At 43.3% G+C, this 19918-nt stretch overlaps 1 protein-coding gene and 1 long non-coding RNA gene across 9 annotated transcripts in view; one reads left to right on the top strand and one right to left on the bottom strand.

Annotated features, from left to right (window-relative positions):
* The window catches only part of TENM2 (teneurin transmembrane protein 2), a 3493894-nt gene that overhangs the window by 210656 nt on the left and 3263320 nt on the right, over positions 1 to 19918 (bottom strand). The window lies entirely within an intron of this gene.
* LOC119236694 (uncharacterized) lies at positions 879 to 11522 on the top strand. 3 transcript variants are annotated; one of them, XR_005123145.1, is made up of 5 exons: positions 879 to 1224; positions 1566 to 1631; positions 4439 to 4580; positions 7591 to 7633; positions 11348 to 11522. It is a non-coding gene; the product is annotated as an uncharacterized LOC119236694 (long non-coding RNA). The 3 variants fall into 3 exon arrangements; XR_005123147.1 differs by lacking the exon at positions 1566 to 1631; XR_005123146.1 differs by lacking the exon at positions 4439 to 4580.

Below are 19918 nucleotides of genomic sequence, written 5' to 3'. Positions count from 1 at the left end.
AGTTACAGAGACCATTAACTTATGGGGCATCACCATAAGTATATGACATTTAAGGTGAACTTCAAATGTACACCATATATGAGGAAGGCATGATTTTCCTTTCAGAACTAGTTCTGTAGATTCAGAATAAAGACATAGAAACCAAAACAAAATAAATAGCACCAGGACAAAGCAAAAGTCCCAAAGACAGAGGTAAGGGAAGGCTGTGGATATCAAGACCCCAATGGCGGGAGGAACCTGAGGGAGCTGGGTAGATGCTTCTAGAAACTGGAGGTAAGAAGGGCTATGCACAGGTCACTCCCCTTTAGTGCTCAACCTGGTTGGCTTTAAATCATTTGCTCCTTTGAGCAAACAGTGCTGCTGGTTAGTTATCCAGCAGATGTTTTTAATTACAAGCTGAAAAAGTCATTCTATAGCCCCGAAACCAGTGCCCTCATGCCTAAGAAGTGCTTTTTAATATTTATACATCTAAAGAGGGTTTGCCCTTCCAGACATAGAAAATCATTAGGAATCCTTCTCAGGAGGATATATCTTTGGTCAAGGTCATGCACAAACCTAGACTTCGAATTCCAGCCATGGCTTACCAGTAGGTGCCACTTTTGTGCCACAAACCGTTCCTCGCCCTCTCAACTTGCTTTCTAGGTTATCAATTTTTAAAGGAAGGAAAGGAACAAAGATAGGCTTGTGAAGACAATTCTGAGCATAGAAAAGTTGAAGAAACTTTTTCTTTTCTCCCTCGTTACTTGGCACGTCTGCTTAATAGGGCCTTTTTGATTTCGCTTCTTTCTTCCAGCACAGCAGATGAATGGGAAACCGAGGCAACAGCATTCAAAGAAATGTCTTGTAACGGTGCTAACTTTGGTTTGGCATGTCACCTCTCTAACGATAGCAGGGAGAGGAAATATTCCGTCAAAGCTGTGAGCAGGGAAGGAAACAGCCTGGACCGGGGCCAAAGACACACGGTCTCTTAGCAACTCAGGAGCCAGCTTTTTCAGTTGGGGAAGCCAACTGGTGGAAGTTCCATCCTGCCCAGCCAGGAATCACAGAGAGATGCCCCCATGGTGGCCGGTGGCCAGTGGGCGTGCTGATCATCATTTTCGGGCCCTGTTATCCAAGCAGCAGAAAATCAAGTGCCCTCAGAGGGCAGGCAACTGTCTTCTCAAGAAAACAAAACAAAACAAAATGAAGATGCCCAAGGCCAAAGCACAAAACACTGATAACCAGGTGAGATCAACATGTCATGCTTGGAAAATCCCTTGTAGGAGCATATTGGGCACCCCTCCCCCCAAATATAGGCCTAAAATCAACCAGTGTAGGAAGAAAGGGAGGGTAGGAATCTGTCCAGCCAAGATTCCTGTCCAGTCCTGATTCTTTGTACCTCTGCCTCAGGAAAAGAAGACTTTGTAAGAATCTCTGCTCACTTCTGGAGAATCAGGAGACTCCAAACACCCATTAAGATATCTTGGGGATCACCTGGTAGCCCCCACTCCTCTTTTGTAGCTAGTGGTATTTATTTCCGTGAATGTGAATGAACTTGATCAGTTAACCTAACTTTATTCTCAAAGCTATCCCACAAATCTGAGACTGACTGTTACTCTGAATCTTCAAGGAATCCAGGATATTACTGTCATGTGAGTAGTGATCCATTCCCTCTCTACCCAGATCAAAATCCAACTTGGGTTGTCTGTACCTCAACTGTTCTTTACACTCAAGCAATTAAGGCACCAAGTAAGTAAATATAAGTGAAACCTATCAAGCAAGTGAAACATGCCATTTCAAGGGAGAGGATGACGATGATTTTTAAGCCTTTTCTTTCCTCCAACATCTATTGGCCCGAAAACATTATTCTGTGACAAAATTAGCCAGTTTGCTAAGTCCAATTCTGTGTTCTCCTCTACTGGCCATTACACATGTGAGAATAACTTAGGAAGGACATTCTGTGTCCCACAATCTCCAACAACATCCTACCTGGGGGACATGCACAGATACACACGTGTAACCACTGGAGTTCCCAACAGGAAGATTGGCCTTAACCCCCCACATCCAGAGACTGGCCCCAGGTCACTCTGTCTGCGAAAGTAAAACAGATAACAGATGGAGTTGTTCCTGGTACCCTTCCCCTCCAAAATTCAGTCAATGACCAAACCTGGCATCCAACCTCCAAAATGTCTCTTCCCAGCTCTCCTTTCACCCACTCTGCTTTTGCCAATGTTCTGCTCACCTTCTCTGCTTTCCGAGCTTTGAGATAGCCTCCTCCAAACTTGCTGCCTTCAGTATTTAACCGCTCATTTCATTCTACATGGGGCTACCAGACTATTCCAAGCCCTCTCTGCTTAGAATTCAGCAGGTTTTGCATCACCGAAAAGTGAAATCCAAACACACATTGTGTGGCCTGAAAGTCTCTGTGCTGTGTGACCCTCCTGCTCTCCAGTCCCATCTCCATCAATATCTATGGATTTTGTGGCTCGGAGCTCAGGATACGTGGTCCCAACACAACATCATGGCACATGACGGTCCTTATTCTGAAATGTACTTCTCCACCTAGTCCTGGTGCCAAACTCCTACGAGCACTTCCAGGCTGAAGTGCCCTGACACCATGTGATGAAGCCCTGCTTTTCCTCTCCCCACTCGCGGCCCATGGAGCACCTATGTCCTCCTTAGTCTTGTGCTGTGACTTTCTATTTGTTTTCTCCGTGTGGCAGGGATCTGCTGAAGGACAGGGACCATGGTCACCATCTCTGCACCACCAGGGGCTCAGCACTTAGGCTGAAGGGAGGAGGTTTCATAAATGTGTGCCAGAGGAATCAAGGGTAAAGGACAAAGTCGCTCATCAAAAAGTCTATGACCCTAACATATGACCCAGAAAGAATGACCCTAATATTGACTCAACTTTGAGAATGAGACTTAATATTAAAATACAGATATGGGGATCCTATCACCTAAGAAGTCTTCACATGTCAGACATGCTCTATTTTCAGAACTCAGTTACTACCTCCTATCCTATTCCTTTCTGGGATTTCGATCCTATTTCTTTCTGGGCAGGGGTCTGAGGAGAATCGCCCCCTGGAATGGCCCCCATTTCAGGGACCAGCAAGCCCGTATCTGCAGTGACTCTAGCCATTAGGGTCCGGAAGCTGTCATCACTGAAGCAGACCTATGAATGGAGGGCAATCCAATCCTTTTGTCCTCTGGGCTCTATACATCTCTAGAAACAGTTATTTTCTTATGAAAAAATGAGGAGGAAAAAAGAAGAAAAAAAACTCACCAGACCATGCTAAAGCAAATGCTTAGAAAATATTTTTGAAACATTTGGAAGTAATTTCTATTCACAAATTATCTCCATTCACAAAATGAAAAGGCAAATTATGTGAGCTGGATAAATTGAGACAGAGAAGAAATCAGACTTAATGCAGGGAACAGGAGAGGAATAGGGAGAAAGGAAAAGAGAGAAGTAGTAATTCTTGCACTTCTATGACAAACAGAATTTTAAAAACATTGTGAATGCACTACTTCCTAGGAGTGCCCTCATCAGTTCCAAGATGCTGGCAGGCAGTTCATTTCTGCACATGGCAGAAGAGAAAGCATCCGCTTCAAAGAGGCCTCCCATCACCTAGAAGGAGAGTTGGGATTAACAAGCAAGAGATGTGGAAGAAAGAGAAAGAACCAAGAAAGGACTAGAGGGGAAGTTGGAGAAAGAATAGAAAAACACAAATACATCAAGAAGACAAGGATGAGCGGGCAATGAATATTCACCCGCCACCCTCAATGGCTGGGAAGCCATGTTCTGTTTTGTGCTCCTGATGTGCAAAGCCCACTTTCTCACACAGTCACAACTGGGGGGAAAAAAAAGAGAGAGCAAGACTGAGCCAGCGGAACTCCTTGATTCTCAGGAGGGTGACCTTACTGGTGAGTAAGCCAGAGGCTCCAACTCTGAGTTGAATGCAAGGAAAAGGGCTTCTGTGCAATCTAGCAGGGCACACTGCCTTCCTGTAAGCTTTCCCGGACACAGTAGGAAGAAATAGCAACATGTTATTCAAAGTGTTTGTTCATCACATGCCATACAGGAGCCACCAGCCCAAGTAGGAGGTGTTCAGAAGACAAACAGTGCCAAAGAAGCTGGGGTGAGAGGATTCACAGAATACATCTCTTATTAAAGGCTCAATACAAACTGCCCCATGCAAACAGGCTAGCCAATCTAAAAATAAGAGGCATTGCATGCTATCCCATGCCAGCGTATTTTGTGCCTAGTCCCTTGATTAGTCTTAACGATAACTCTGCCAGGATTATTGTCCTTAGTTCAGAATGATAATCTGAAACACAGGGAGCTTTTTATGACATCCAAATTAGAACCCTGGTCTCAACAGATCCAAATCCTCCTCTTCACTCCAGTCCTTTGCTTCTAAACTTGATCCTGAATTATCTCGTTTTGTTCCTGTAGCAAATCAGTGAGAGGCCCCTCCAGCTGGATCAGGACAAAGGGAGAGAAGAAATCTGATGGGCAGGAGAAGCAGCTGCTAAGCGTGCAAAGCAGGCAATAGGCACATAAACAGGCTTACTACTAGAAGCAGCTCTGTGCAAAGGTGGGTACTGACCTGGTTTAGCCTGGGACCCTATGAGGTCTGCTCTAATCCCTTCTAACAATTACTGAGCACTTATTTAAAGTGAGCACTGTGCAAAGAGCTGTGCATGCAATGCACAGTTTAACTTTTGCAGCAACTCCTCCGGGTAGGTACATTTAGCATTACCATTTTATAGAGGACAAAACTATCTTCAAGAAGGTAGTTGCTCCAAGTCACACAGCCGGTAAGTGGAAGAGCGGGGATTCCAGTCCTGTTCTGATTTCACAGGGTCTGCCGTCAGTTACCTAGCAAGCTGCTTTCCTCTTCTCCCATGCAGAAGACGCTTAGGATCATGACTTCATTTCTCTCCGAGGTCAAGAGCAAGTAAACATGGCTTCTTATTGTCATTCCACAAGCACTGGAATTTGCCAGGTCCTATTTTGAAGATTCTCCATTCCTTTACTAATTGTCTTAAGCAAATTATTTGATTTGTAGCTCAGTTTCTGCCCTCAGATTGGGAATAAAATGAAGACAATATATGCTCCCATAGTGTTACAGTAACTCAGGATGGATTTACTGCATTTGGGAAGGGGTTACCCATCAAGAGACCTATGTCTACAATTTGTGATTAAATGTGAGGAAGCTTTGCTCAAGCAGCTCCTGGCTGTGTGATCCTGGGCAACTCACTTAACATCTCTAAACTTCAGTTTCCTTATCTATGAAATGGAGATAAAAAGAGCACAACCACAGGGTTGTTGTGAGGATGAAATGAGATAATTTGGGCAAAGCCCAGTGGTCTGCAGAGAAGACATGCTGCATAAATGCTACGGTTATTCAGATGGGAAACAGAGACGCCAGGAAGGCAAATGCTTATCCATGGCTGGGCTGTGAGTTAACAGTAGAGGATGGATGGAATGGAGGTCTCTTGAGCTCCAGTTCAAGCTGCTTCCTTCACCGTTCAACCTTGGACAAGTTACTTAAATTTGTAAGACCTGGTCTCCCTGTCGGTTGAATGGGGACAATCTTCTTACCTCTGCAAATAAGGACCTGGAGGGGATTAAAGAAATGACGTGCATAAGCCCTCAGCCTGGTGCACAGTGAGCGTTCACTGCATTTTAGCCGTTATAATTATTCCTTCCCTTCTGATGTGAAAGAGAGGAGACTACGTCCTTAAGAATACAGATGTGAAAATTGGAGGAGACTTTTTCTCAGGCTGTTTGCTGACTCAGAGAACAAATAGGGAAGCCCCACCTCAGAAAGGAAGTGACAGGGGCCTCCCTGGTTGCGCTGGCATATGGGCGCAGCACTGTGAGGCTGTCCACGGCCTCTGCGGTGCTGTTTCGATCCCCACCAGCCTCGGAGCAACCCACATGGTGAGCAGACCGCTCCTGTCTCACCCTCTGCTCCCCTCAGCAGTGTATTTCGTCAGTCTGCCTGTTCTGTTCCCCGCTCTGTTTCTGTTGGGTCCTTTTGCCCTCCTGCACATCTGGCCTGTACCCCCAGTTCTTGTAAATAAATACATCTTTAAAAGAAAAAAAAAGAAAGGAAGCGACAGTGAAATGGACAAATCCCAAACCCAGGAAAGCCACCTCGGAGATGGGACCAGAGGACTCTCATCTCCCCAACTCAACAGATTCTCCTTGACGCACAGCACCTAGGATAAGTGCCTGAGTCCTCTATGTGGAATTCTTTCCCTTTCTGACTCTAGAAGCTTCTGTCAGCTCAGTTTTGAAGTACTTGATCACAACTCACACGTGCGCTGTCCTGGCCAGGAGGGCCCTGTGGGAAGGCACTGTGTTTGGAGTCTGACTTACTGGGTACCAGCCCTGCCCTGCTCTTTGTGGGCTGTGTGACTCCAAAAGGGTGGTTTTTTTGTTTGTTTTTTAGATAAAGTTTTACTGACTTACCATACTATATATATTTTGGAAGTACAGCTTCACACATCTATCTATATGTGGATAAGCCTCACCTCACCTACCTCCAAAGTTCAGTGTCTGTCCCATTATTGGCTGACCCTTTCTGCTCTTTTTTCCCTGTTACCCCCACCGACTCCTCTCACAGCCTTAGGCAGGTTCTTTCCCTTCCTGAGGCTGAGTTTCAGGTATAACAGGTGCATAATAATGCTGTTGTCCACCACCCAGAATCACCAGGGGTCCCACAACCCTCAAGCATCACTTGCTTTCCATTCTCATTTTCTGCCTTGTCAGCCACGAGTCAGGAGGAAATATGAAACGGTGTTCATTCCTTAATTATGGAATGGGGTGGGGGGAGTCACCTACTATTTCTGTGCCTTATTTTCCTGTTCTGTAAGACTAAAAAAGTGACAGCAGGGACCTCGTGGTCATAGTATGGATTAAATGAGAAAATCCATATGAACTGCTTAGCCTACAGTGGATCTCAAAAGTGATAACCATCACAATTACTATTAAGATACCAAGGAAGGATCCAGAAAAATCCTGTTTAGGTTGAGCTGTGACCCCTCCACCCAAAAGATGCTGAAGCTCCAGACATCAGTATCTGGGAGTGGGACCTCATTTGGAAGTAGATTTCTTTTTAGATGGTCAAGTTGACATGAGTTCAATAGGTTGGGCTCTAAAACAATATGACTTTTGTCCTCACAAAGAGGGGAAATTTACCCACAGGCATCAGACACAGGGAGAACACCAGGTGATGGCTGTAGTGGTAGTGAAAAGCTGAGCGTGGCCTAGAAGAGAATGTTTGAGTCTTCAGAGGGAAACCTGGCTCAGCTGACAATGACCTTGGGCCCCTAGCTTCCAGAACTGAGATGACAGATCTTCCTGGTCAGTCATTCATTTTGAGGTCCTTTGTTGTGGGAGCCCTACCAAACTAAAACACCCTCTCTCAGAATGACACACTGGAAAAGGAATAAAAGCGAGAGACATTACTAGAAGTAGTTACTGCATCTATTTCCAGAGAAGCAGAAATTTAGCTTTTGAGTATAAAAATCACTCATAAGATATAGTTAGCTTTTGGATTTATCAGGTAATTCCAACCTTCTTCTCTCTTGCAGCCTTCCATTAGAGTTGAAGAATGCTTCTGGAGTCTCCCTTGAAGTAAGGACAGTTATGTGACATAATTCTAATGAATAAGATAGAAGAAAAATTCTGCTGATGTGGATGTGTTAGGAGGTTGGCCTTAGGTTTTTCCTGATAAAAGGGGCAGAGAACTTGAATCCTTCCTTTTTCTTTCCTCCTTGAAGATAGATGTGATGTAGGGAGCTACAGTAGCCATCTTGTGGCAATAAGGCAGCAAAACCAAGGGTGGTGGGGGAGGGGGACTAAAGTGCAAGGAATGGCAAAGTGGAGAGCTAGGAAGAACTTGTGTCCTGGAACCTTGGATATTTAGAACCTTGGATATCTAGCTTTGTGAGGGAGGAGCATCAAGTCTTGTATTTTTAAAGCCACTGTTAGGGTTTTTATAGCTGTTTGCTTTTGGTGACTTGCAGCTGAATGCATTCCTAACTGACACCCTGCATGACTGACCACACTGAGCAGGACTTCAGGGTGCCTTCTTCACTATCACACTTCTTAAATATATTTCATTTAACTCCTAATTCCTTCTGCTCTTCCCAGTCATTCCAGATGCCCTGACATGGAGACCTGACTGAGGAACATGTCATCTCTCAGCTCTTAGGACTAGCCTCTAGCATAATCAGAGGAATTCTTTTCTCTTTTCTTGGAAGTGTTTTCACTAGGGGTGGTTACCAAGGCTCCCTGGGGGAATGGAAACATACCACGTCAGAGTCACCAAGCACATATTTATAAATTGATGGCAATACACGTATTAGTGAAATCATGGGGGTTAGAGTTAAATACCCTCATGTTTTGAGTCCCAAATCACAACCACTGACTGTGTGTCTATGGGCAAGTTACTTAACCTCTCTGATTCTCTCTCTTTAATTATAAATAGGAAAATCAAACCATTTTGGAGATTACATGTTGAGCATGAGATTTCTGCCATAGTAGCTCCTGAACAAATGGTTGACTTGGCTGTCCTCTTTAAGGAGAGGACAATCAGTGGTGCTACTTTGGGAAATATGTACATATCAGAGGTACTTTTCATTATATCTCTTCAGCTGAACCATCCTTTCACAGCACAAAGTCGACTGATTCAGTCAAATAACTTCTCCAAGCTGAGCAGCACAGCTTGCTTCCCTGAAAGGGACTGAGGATTTCGGAACGTGAAAAGTAACACCAAGAGGAAGAAGGGACGCCAAGCCTGAGGATCCACATTGGGCAATATAGAAGTCTGAGCTCTTATCTTAGCTCATGAGGGAAAGGAGAATAAAATACTCCTGAAGACATAGTCTTAAATCAATGAAAGTTGGATTTCACAATCTTGGCAATATCGGTATTTTGGATGGAATGATTCTTCATTGTTAGGGGGCTGCCCTATACATTGTAGGACCTTTAGCAGCATATCTGGCTTCTAGCCACCAGAGGCCAGGAGCATCTCCCAGATGTGACAACCAAAAATGTCTTCAGACATTGCCAAATGTTCCCAGGGTGGGGTGGGGGTGGGGGTGGGGTGTACTGAATTAGAGCAAAGGGCAATGAGGTACTGATGTACCAAAGGGTCTCGCTGGGTAAAACTCACTGGGAACAATTTGAAGGTAATTCCCAGTGCACTTATAATCCTATGCAAAATTACAAGAGAGGAGAGGAAATAACTGTACATCTTTTGGCCTCGGGCAAAGGTCACTATCTATTGCTCCATCCAGAAAACAGAACTAGAAGTGATGATATGTGAACTATTGCTTTCTTCAGGGCCAAAGAACTCTTCATATCAAGTGAGCTTAATGGGCAAAATGTTTGACATTCTGCCTAAAAGACTTAGCACATTCGAATCCATCCTTTCCCCACAATGTGCTATTACAGCTAAAAGAACGGAAGAACGGTTTTGCAAAGGAAGTAGAGAAAGAGGCATGGTCTCTGTTTTCTAGTCACACCCAAGCTCGTACCCAGCAGTCACTGCTTCTCAGGACATGGGTGATTCTGCACTCAATTCCCACAAAGAGACTATAAAAGAACTGCTAATGCTCAGTGAGCGCAGTTGCGGAATAGAGAGCCTACATTTTACTTTAATTCTGTGCTCCCACTAATTTTCAAAGGCTTCTTCTCATGAGCATCCTCCTTATCCTTCATCATCATTTACTTGACGCAGTCTTTGAGAGAATGAGTACTCATTTGCACTTCTCTCTGGATCTTCCTGGGGGCCCTTGGTCTTGAGATGGTAAAACACTGTTCTAAGAGACTCTGTTGTACATACCGCGAAGCTCTGAAGAGGGAAAAACTTGAGGGAAAGCCTCTTTTGCATGAAAATATTCATATGCGTTAGTTCATTATACACTTGAGAAATGACAAGTTGGTTGGTAAGAATGGTGTAACACGTTCCCTTACAATTTTACCCATGGTTAAGAGCCTGTTCACTCTGTTCCAAACTCCACTTTAAACTTCTCCTGAATGTCTTACAATTCTCATCCAATCTTTGAATCCCAAGATTCCTTTATATTTTAAAGAGGCTCTGAGTGTTGTCAGTTCCAGCAATGCTATTAGGCGGTCACGGCAAACTGTCCTGTGATTACTCTAACCTGACTGAAAAGTCAACTCTATTTGAATGCATTAAAAGAACTCCCCTCATTTACTTTTGAGGGGCGAGCTTGTGGGGGCTGCATGCTGTACTGAACTATCAGCACATGACATGCTCCCACAGGTGCTTCTGTCTCACCATGACAGAGTACAGGTGCAGGACGCCTCACAAAAGCACCCTCCCATTGCCTCTCTCATGGGGGTGAGCAGAGAAGTGTCTGTCCTGTCATTGGTCTTAACCAGCTGAGCCGGGCAGTGGCTCACGATTTAGGAGTTCCAGAAGAACCATCCCAAGGCAGAGAGTTGCCGACTAGACAGAAACAGAGGTCTGGCTTCATGACCAAACCTTATCTCGGCTCCCTCACAGCAGGAGACTAGAAGTGAGAAGGATAAAGATAAAAAAAGCAAGCAGAGAGACATAATTATCTACTAAATTTAGGACCATCCACACAGTCAATCCAGATAACACAAAGTAAAGTGCCATTGGGGCCTAAATTATCTTGGTGAGTTTGGGAAGCTAATTCCAAAATTCCCCAGGTAAGCTTGCTGTTTTATGCTTTACTTTGGGAACCTCGAAGCTGAGAGGGTATTTCATGCACTTCAGTCAAATGTTAAAGCATAGAAAATAAATCGAGACTTCAGTGTGGTGCAGAGAGAGGGCGCAGGGAGGAGGTCAAGGGCTCATTCCCTGATGTCTGGCCCTCTCTGCCCCGATCCATAAACCCATAACCAACTTCATCCATCTCACCATTCAGCCTGGGTACAGTGAGTCAGCCTCATTTGCAGAGACACAGGCAGCTGCATTAGAGTTTAAACCTGCTCATACAGTGAATATGTAGCAGATTTATCATAATTTCAAACCTGCCTCTAACCAGCTGATCAAAAGGCAAGTTTCTTCTTTGAAGATTTTCATTTGTAAGCTTCACTGCCCCCAAATCAAAAGGGGCACTGGGACAGACTCCCAGGCCCACATTCTGCATTTGCAAGGCAAGTGCCTTCAGGTCCTGGAGCGTGTTTTTCTATTTATAAATGGGTACGCTGACTTTCGGCGTCTATCCTGATGCCTTCTTTTGGTTCACAAAATTTGCACTGCATCTAAGCACTACGTGTTAGAAGAAATTTGTTGGCCTTTTAGAGTTTAGTTTTAACCCAATTCTGTTCTGCTTTTTTTCTCCGCAGACTTTCATACAAAATCTGAAGAGAATGCCTCAGAAGGGGTCTTGATGGGTTTTATTGGATCAAAGGGCCTTTCATAATAAAGAAACCGCACAGAGATTTACGGAGTGCATTAAAAAGGAACGGCTTCTCGCCAGCCCTGGTAGAATTACACACCAATAAAAAATGTTTGGGCCAACCATGCTTTTAGAAAAGTGAGTGGTGATTGAAAGAGGGCGGGTTAATTTTTAATTTTTCAGTCCTACCATCCTGGAAAATATTCCTCTTGGGGGTAAAGGACCCACTAATTCCCACCATCTTCATCTCTATAGTCAAAACAATGTGAATTCTATCATAAATATCTCTCTTCTCTCTGGAGGAACTTCCTCACAGAGCCACTCAGCTTTTCTACTTCCATAGCACCCCCTCTGTCCTCCACAGAGATCTTCACTAACTTACTCCTGCCCCATTATTGCCAAAACCTTTCCATAAGTCACCCTTGTCTCCTGATTTCCCAATCAACCCTGAATCCTTAGTCAATTAGCAAATAAATATTTATGGAGGCGCTACTAGGTAATTGACAGGATATCATGTCATAACTTTATATTACACTCATGCTTATGAACTTAAAGCACCTCCCTATTGCCAAATTAATCAAATGAAACCTCCTGTCAGATTTCCAGGCCATCTATCATCTGGTCCTGCTCTGCTCTCCTACTATTGATATTTTCCAGCACCCTTCCACAGGCCCCTTCTCATCAGCTGAAATCCTCATATTTCTGATCTCTCACATTTCCAGGGATTTGTCCCCCTTCCCGGAATGCTTCCTTGCCCCTTGCTGGTTCCATTTCTATCGACTGCTCAGCCTGGATCCTCCTCCAGCCCATGCAGCCTCCTTTCTCATCTTCAAAAGTCCAAGTCCCAAATCACAATTTAGCATCCCTGCTAAATTTTTTCTTGGGTGAATGTGCAACAAACAATAATTTGAAAAATAGGCTGACTTTACCCTTCAAATAAGAAAGACCATGGAAAGGCATCACATACACTTTAACTTAGCAATCATTTCATATGGTTGAGAAGAACAAGGCTCAAGGCATTGAGTGGGCTCTGCAAAAAGCAGAGACTTGAATTCAACTTCCTTGACCAAGGTCAGGGTTTTCTTTGCTGTGCCCAGCTGGCCCTTATAGTCACAGTGCCCCTCGAGCCCTAGCAGGCTTCCTGACCCTGGTGAATGATTTTCTTGGAAGCACAGTTTCAATGAGTCTCAATTTGGGTCAAGAAGGAATAAAGGCAGGAAATTGTTGATAATGAGAAAAAGGAAACTTTCATCAAATCGGTCATCCACTCTGCATCCGGGATTCCTACTACACCCCACCTTTCTCCAATCACCACTGAAACACATCGCTGAAGACCCCAGCGTCTCCTTGGATGCCAAGAGGGAAATCAGTTTATTTCCCGACCCCACATCTCAGTTTTAAGAAGAATGAAGATCTGGAGCGAACACTTCTGACTTTTGAGCTCCTGGATTAGGAAAAACTCAAATGAATAGCTGCATTTGCTGGAAATGACACAATCAAACTGTCCGACCTTCACAAAACAATATACTCATGCGTGTTGGTGAGCACACCTGGGTAAAACATAAAACAGCAACCACCACCCTCCCTCCCACACCCAACCTGCCCGATTTCTCCCTCCCTGGCTTCCTGGCAGATTTTAACAGGCACCCAGGTGGAACCCGACTCAAATTGCAGCTCATTAGCACAGACGAATGGAAGTTTAAGGGAAAGTGTGTAGTAAACAATGGTAATCCTGACTTAAGCTGGTGAAAGCGACCTTCCTCCCTTTCCTAAAACAAATCGCTGTTTCAGGCTGCGGTGCCTGTCTTACCATTACCAGTTAATACGGCCGCGGGCAGGGGATGCAGCTGTGGCCCCATGCTCCGGCTCCACAGTCAGGCTGAACATAATCCCTCATGTAATGAAAAACCTATTTCGATTTCTGAGGCCTCACTACTCTTCATACTGAAGAGCCTTGTGCCTGTCACACATTTATTGAAGCTTATTACTCATCTAGGCAGCGGGGCCCAGTTAGTATTTGGAATTATATTTTAAATCACAATTTTTCTATTATTTATTTTAGGATTCCAAGGCTACGGTGAAAGCATGTCAGTGTTACTCTTGATGCGCTTTCAAAGGCGTTAAATCCCCAAATTAGAATTCTCTTCTGTGCAGAGAACCCTGATGCAGATGTGGAGACCTGTCGTGGGGACCCCACGGGGATGTCAGGACTCCACCATGATCAGGGGCTTCAAGGGAGAGATTTTTTAAGTCTCCCCATTCAGCACTCACGTAATCTCTTCTAGGCCACCGGCTTACTTTCCCCCTCTCACGTTAGGCTCTTTTCTTTGACTTTCGAAGATAAATGGATCCAGTCTCTCAGGATGTCAGGGACTGGGGCTGAGAACAGATGGCCTAGAACTGTAGTCTCATCATCTGGTAGAAAAATAAGAATTGGCCCCACCGAGGTCAGAGGATTTTCCAAAATGACCACGAAGCCTGAGTTTCTGTTTATTCACTGTACCAGTGGTGAACACGCAGTTCTTTCCTGTTCGATAGAAGGTGGTTGAAACTACCATTCTCTCTAGCTCGTCTTCTGGCCTCCTGCCCTTATAGCCTCAGGAAAAAAAAAAAATACATAAAGCATGTACACTATAGTTATGCAAAGGGATGCCTTTCTGTATTTTTTCTTGTCTTGTGCTTTCTTTCCTCCTCTTCTGGCATTTACTGTCTTTTTTTCCTTCTGCACAAAACCACATTATTTGCCATTAGGATCTGAATCCCGCTAGACCTATTGCCTGCAAGAGAATGTGCAAACTTTGATAACCATCTCGCCATATAAAGACAACTTTCCACTTTTCTGCAGTTCAGACCCAGTTCCTTCCTGTGTCTGGAGTCTCCCTGTGTATCTCCACCAAGAGAGATCCCAGCTCAACTGTTCGAGAAAACCTGATTGCATGTCCCATCAGATCAGTGAGAGGGTGACAGCAAATTGAGAGCCGCTTCCGTTCCCTCCCAGTCAGCTAGGGGGTTTTGTTTGTGGTGCCCTTTTGTGATGCGGTAGGGGACAGCACAGCGAAGTTCTGGGGGGAGGTTTGGGTGAGGCAGCAAGTGTGTGATGAGGAATAAAGCAGAGGGTGTGGGCAAAATTAGCAGAGGCGGACTCAGACGTGCAATTAGGAGAAGGGTTCAGGCTTGGTTTTCCTGTGATCTCTGCTGCGTTATTTTTCTCCTTCTTCATGTTTTGACAGCCTCTCCCTGGGTGGGGAACACAGCTTGTTTCATAAATCCCTTAGTCATACAAACATGACAGACAATTCTTTTTCTTCCTTCAAAATAAATATAGTCACAGATATTTCAGTCAGGTCCACTCTCCAATTTGCCTCTGACATTAAGACGAGCCATCGGTATTTCACTACACTACGGGTAGCGCAGCTGGGTCAGCTGACCTTTCCAAGAGGCTTAATTCCTGTCAGTTTTGAAGAGAAGAATAAAATACCATGCAATCAGCCTCCACAGCCCCACAAAAGAGATAGAGACATCTTCCCAGACAGGGTTGAGACCATGAGGCAGCACTTTCCCCACCGTGACCTCCATCTCAAGAGGCAAGGTAGATGTGGGGGGCCTGGGATGGAAGAGGGGTGTGTGGGGGTAAGAACTGGGAAAAGGCTGTAGATGGACAGAGCAGTAAAATTTTAAAAAGCCAAAAATTAAATTAACGTAATGTACGTCTAGTCCTAAGGAAACAATTAAACTTGACAGAGCAACAAGGATACTTAAAGGTGGAGTGTAGAGAAGAGAGAGGAGGAAACAGAAGCAGGGACCTCCCCACCGGTGCAAATGCAAACAAAGTCCATGAAAGATGATGCCTTTGGAAACAGGACCACAAGTTGGTTTCCTTTAAGTCAGAACAATTTTACCTAGCAAACAGCTGATGAAGAGGTGCATATATTTGGAGGTGCTTCTGACCCTGCCCTCACCGTTACCAGTTTGGAAAGTTCTACGTTGTGATCACCCTGGGCAGAACTAGGTCCTGTTCTGGATCCAGACCTGCCTGATCAGGAATCTGGAGACTCTCCTAAACCCTGGAAGTGCACAAATTTACTGAAAATGATTGGAAGCTGAAACTGTAGGGTAATCTCAAATATCTCTCCTGGACTGTTATTTACACCACAAAGGTACTGAAAAAGTCATAGAAAGAATTTGAAAGAATTCTCCTCCCGCATGCCAATTTGGATTGAGATTGAAAAGTGCTTTCAAGAACACACTCACTTCATTAAAAAGGCAAATATGCCTGGCTATCTTTGAGGGTCATTCCAAAGGCAACACATCTGAGGACAAAAGTGATTTTGGGGGGCTAATTTTTCTTCTATAACTATTTTGGGGTTACATTTTTACCCCTCATATGTGCACTGATTTCTCTTTTGACTTTTAATCATCCCTAGCCAACTCCACCCTAGTGTGATTATTCTCCAATCACATGTCCATCTTGGACCTGTGCATTGAGTTTTGTAGTTGCTGGTACATTCTGTCTCTCGAATCTGTAGGGCTAACTCCTTTCTATTGTTGATCAGAGATTAACTTCTCAAAGGGGCCAATACTGACCTTCCTATTTAAAATTACAACTGTCTGGCCTCCCTGGTGGCGGAGGTGGTTGAGCGCCACACTGTGAAGCTGTCCGCAGCCTCTGCAGTGGGGGTTCGATCCCAGCCAGCTGGCGAGAACCCCACATGGCGCAGCAGATCTTTCCTGCCCTGCCCGCTGCTCTCCTCAGCAGTGTATTTCGTCAGTCTGCCTGTTCTGTTCCCCACTCTGTCTCTGGTGAATCCTCTCACCCTCCCGCACATCTCCCGGGTTCTTGTATAAATAAATCTTAAAAAAATTAAAAAATAAATAAAAATAAAATTACAACTATCCATGCTTATGAGCCCCTTTACCTTGATGTATTTTGTTCTTCGTAGCGTTACCTGCCTAATGTTTATGTTTCTTGCCTCTCATCTCTCTTCCTTCTCTTAGACTACAATTCTATCACAACTGGACTTTTTGTATCTTTTGCTCACTGGTGAATCTCAGAGCCTAAGAAATTGCCTGGCATGTAAAAATCACATATTTGCTCAATGAATGGATGAGAGAATGAGTTGAACGAATGAATGCAAAGTGATTTCTAACTCCCAGTACTCAATGCTGGCCAGGGACCCCATTTATTCTTTCCCCCTCTCTGACCTCATCTTTAGTAGCAAAGATTGTAGTGGAATTACATGGATATCAGTGGGACACAACAGATAACCGAGTCTGAGAGAGAAATGATTTGTAGGAGGAAGTATTTTTAGATCCCCTCCCCTTACCCATCCTGTGCTTGAAGTATGGATTGATATTCAACATTAGACACATCACTCTTATCTATCAGGCAAGAGCCTGCCACATGTATAAATTCAATTTCCTTTATCATGGTAGCTTTCTGGCTTATTTGGATAAATGATGAGCTGTTATATAGCTAAGCAGTTCATGAGGGAGCCAAATATGCAATGATGAAAGATGAGCTGGTAAAACGCCACCTCCAAGAAGTTCTCGAGGATTGCTTCTCATGATATTCCTGGCATTGGACTTACTGGCTCAAGATACTGTTCAGAAGATTGTGAATAATTTGGTGTGCTGGTATAATTTTTATCTCCATACTTGTGTCTACTAATCATTCTGTGTTTTATCCTGCTTGATGGATAGCATTTCATAGTTTGTGTTGATAGCTAATATGTCTAATTACACTTTTTTTTCCTTCTTATCTTCATTTGATCCCACTCTTTTGAGTATTTATTCTCTCCTCGATTCTTAACCTGCACTGTTGTGGTCCAAAGAAGTCAGAGAATGGCAGATCATATTTCTTTTTCTAGAAGCTTTATGCTTTTCAAAGTGAATTCAGGAGGCAATAAATAGTACCTTCATTTGACAAAAACAGACTGGATAAAAACAGACACAAATCTCTTCAATTTTTATCATGCTTAGACCACACCATGTTTTTACAGGGCAAAAATGATGACTGACCACTGGTTTACACCAATGAGTTAATCAAAACTTCTGCTCCACTAAGTATCTGGGAAAAATGAAACTCTGATGCCTTCTGTCACTGCTGTGAATGCTGGATTAACATCATAGTGCAGGTCTTCTATGCAAAATGTAACTTATCCAGGCTCTCTAAGCTTTTCTGTGAACTGTGCTATTTTATAGAGTGAGGTACTAGACTCTTGATCTGGAAAAATTTCAAGTGGAAACGTCCTAGATTCTGAGGCTGGTCAGTAGATTGCAACATACCATGTAAAGGATGAAACACTTGACTAAATAATATTTCTTTCCCAATGGAAAAATATAAAATCAATATAAAATCAATATATTTAAATTAATGTAAGAGAATACATATAGTTTTTCCCCATGGGAAACAGGCTTTAATGGACAATTTTCTCAAGATTCACAAATCTCATGAAAAGAATGTATAAATATATGTACTCTAGTTTAGCTAACATTCCAGAAGACTTTGTAAAATTTGGGACAGTGTCAGCATCACTTTTGAAAAGGTATCTATTTTTCTCTTCAAAATTGTATTGATTTGTCATTCATTCACAAAAATATGTAAGTCTGACAGTCCAGCTTCACACCTGGAAAATGTATCCAGTTCAAAGGCACACCGAACTGCCTTGAAGGATGTCTTCTTATTTATCATGGCCCAAAGGACAGAATGCTTTTGACATGCCACTTCCTTTCCTTATGGAAAATCAGTGAGTCTAATCTATACTTCATGAATGTGACCCTGAAAACACCTGTGGTGTCATAAAAGTGAGCACACTGTAACATTGCGTCATGGAGGCAAAGCTAAGGTGATCTGCCTTTCTTGCATAAAGATCCCAGTCCCACATCAAATTAAAGAGCTTCTGCACAGCAAAAGAGACAATAACAAAAACAAAGAGAAACCCCACCAACTGGGAGAACATTTTTGCACCCAACACTAATGATAAAGGACTGATCACAAAAATCTGCAAAGAGCTGATGAGACTCAGCAACAACAAAGAAAATAATCCAGTCAAAAAATGGGCAGAAGAGCTAAAAAGAAACTTCTCTGAAGAGGAAATGCAAATGGCCAACAGACATATGAAAAAATGTTCGACATCACTTGTAATCAGGGAAATGCAAATCAAAACTACCATGAGATACCATCTCACACCAGTGAGAATGGCACATATTAAAAAAACTAGCAACAACAAATGTTGGCGAGGATGTGGAGAAAAAGGAACTCTTGTGCACTGTTGGTGGGAGTGCAAACTGGTCCAACCACTATGGAGAGCTGTGTGGAGATTTCTGGACCTACTAAACATAGAGCTTCCATATGATCCAGCAATTCCACTCCTAGGTATTTACCCAAAGGACACAGAAACATCAATTCCAAAGAGCACCTGCACTCCTATGTTTATAGCAGCACTGTTTACAATAGCTAAGCTTTGGAAACAACCCAAATGCCCAAAAATAGATGACTGGATCAAGAAGATGTGGTACATATATACCATGGAATATTACTCAGCATTCAAAAAAGATAAACACATGCAATTTGCAGCAACATGGATGGCACTGGAAGGGATCATGCTCAGCGAAATAAGCCAAAAAGAAAAAGAAAAATACCGGATGGTCTCACTCATAGCAGGAATCTAGAAAACTTAAATAAGGGACCAGGAAAATGAATATAAGAAAGTGAAAATCAAAATCAACAAAAAACTATGAACCAGAGACACTTTTTGGGGGGTGGGGGCGGGAGGGGAAGGATTGGGGTCAGAATGGGGCGTTTGCAATTGTATGGGGGAATATAAAAATAAAATTTAATATTTAAAAAAAAAAAAAAAAAAAAAAAAAAAAGATCCCAGTCCCCAGGGAGGGCCGAACAAGTTGGCACAAATCTTCCCACCAGTGACCTAACTCCACAGAAAGCCCAACCCCAGGGAAAGGCCTTTCCTAACAACGACAGAGAAAGTCCTGATGAAAGAAATGCAAAGATTGGAGGCAGCACTGATACTTCCTTCTCATCCAACAGCTTTGGTCTTGAGGAGGAAAAAAATCCCTGAAAGATGATAAATAGTACGGGTTGTAGATTTTTTTCTCTTTCTGAGAGAAGGCAGTATTTTCTTTAGCAAAGAGCTCTTTTCTTATTAACATGTGGCTTACGACTGTTATGTTTTCTGAAACATTCTTATATTTGCATATTTATTAAGACTGGAATTGATAATATAAAAATAAAAACAGTGAGTGAGCAATGCATTACCTTTTTTTTATGGTAACTCTCAGTCTGTTACTATAGCTGATGAACCTTCTGTCCTCCTAATGCAGAGATCTCCTTACGAGACATCAATTTAATAAACAGCTTATTTGATGAGAAAAAGGCTCAGGCAAAATATCTGGTATCTGTTCTTAACAACCCAAATACGAGTTTTCTATGAAGGAATTTTTTGGTGAAGGGCATACAAAATCTGGTTTAAGGTGACCTTGAGAGAAATACAAATGTCAT

This window comes from Talpa occidentalis, unplaced genomic scaffold (assembly GCF_014898055.3).
Source record: "Talpa occidentalis isolate TD23 unplaced genomic scaffold, MPIMG_talOcc4v2.1 talOcc4.9, whole genome shotgun sequence".
NCBI classification, from domain to species: Eukaryota; Metazoa; Chordata; class Mammalia; order Eulipotyphla; family Talpidae; genus Talpa; species Talpa occidentalis.
The sequence above is the reverse complement of the archived record's forward strand: the minus strand, read 5'-3'. Positions and strand labels throughout refer to the sequence as shown.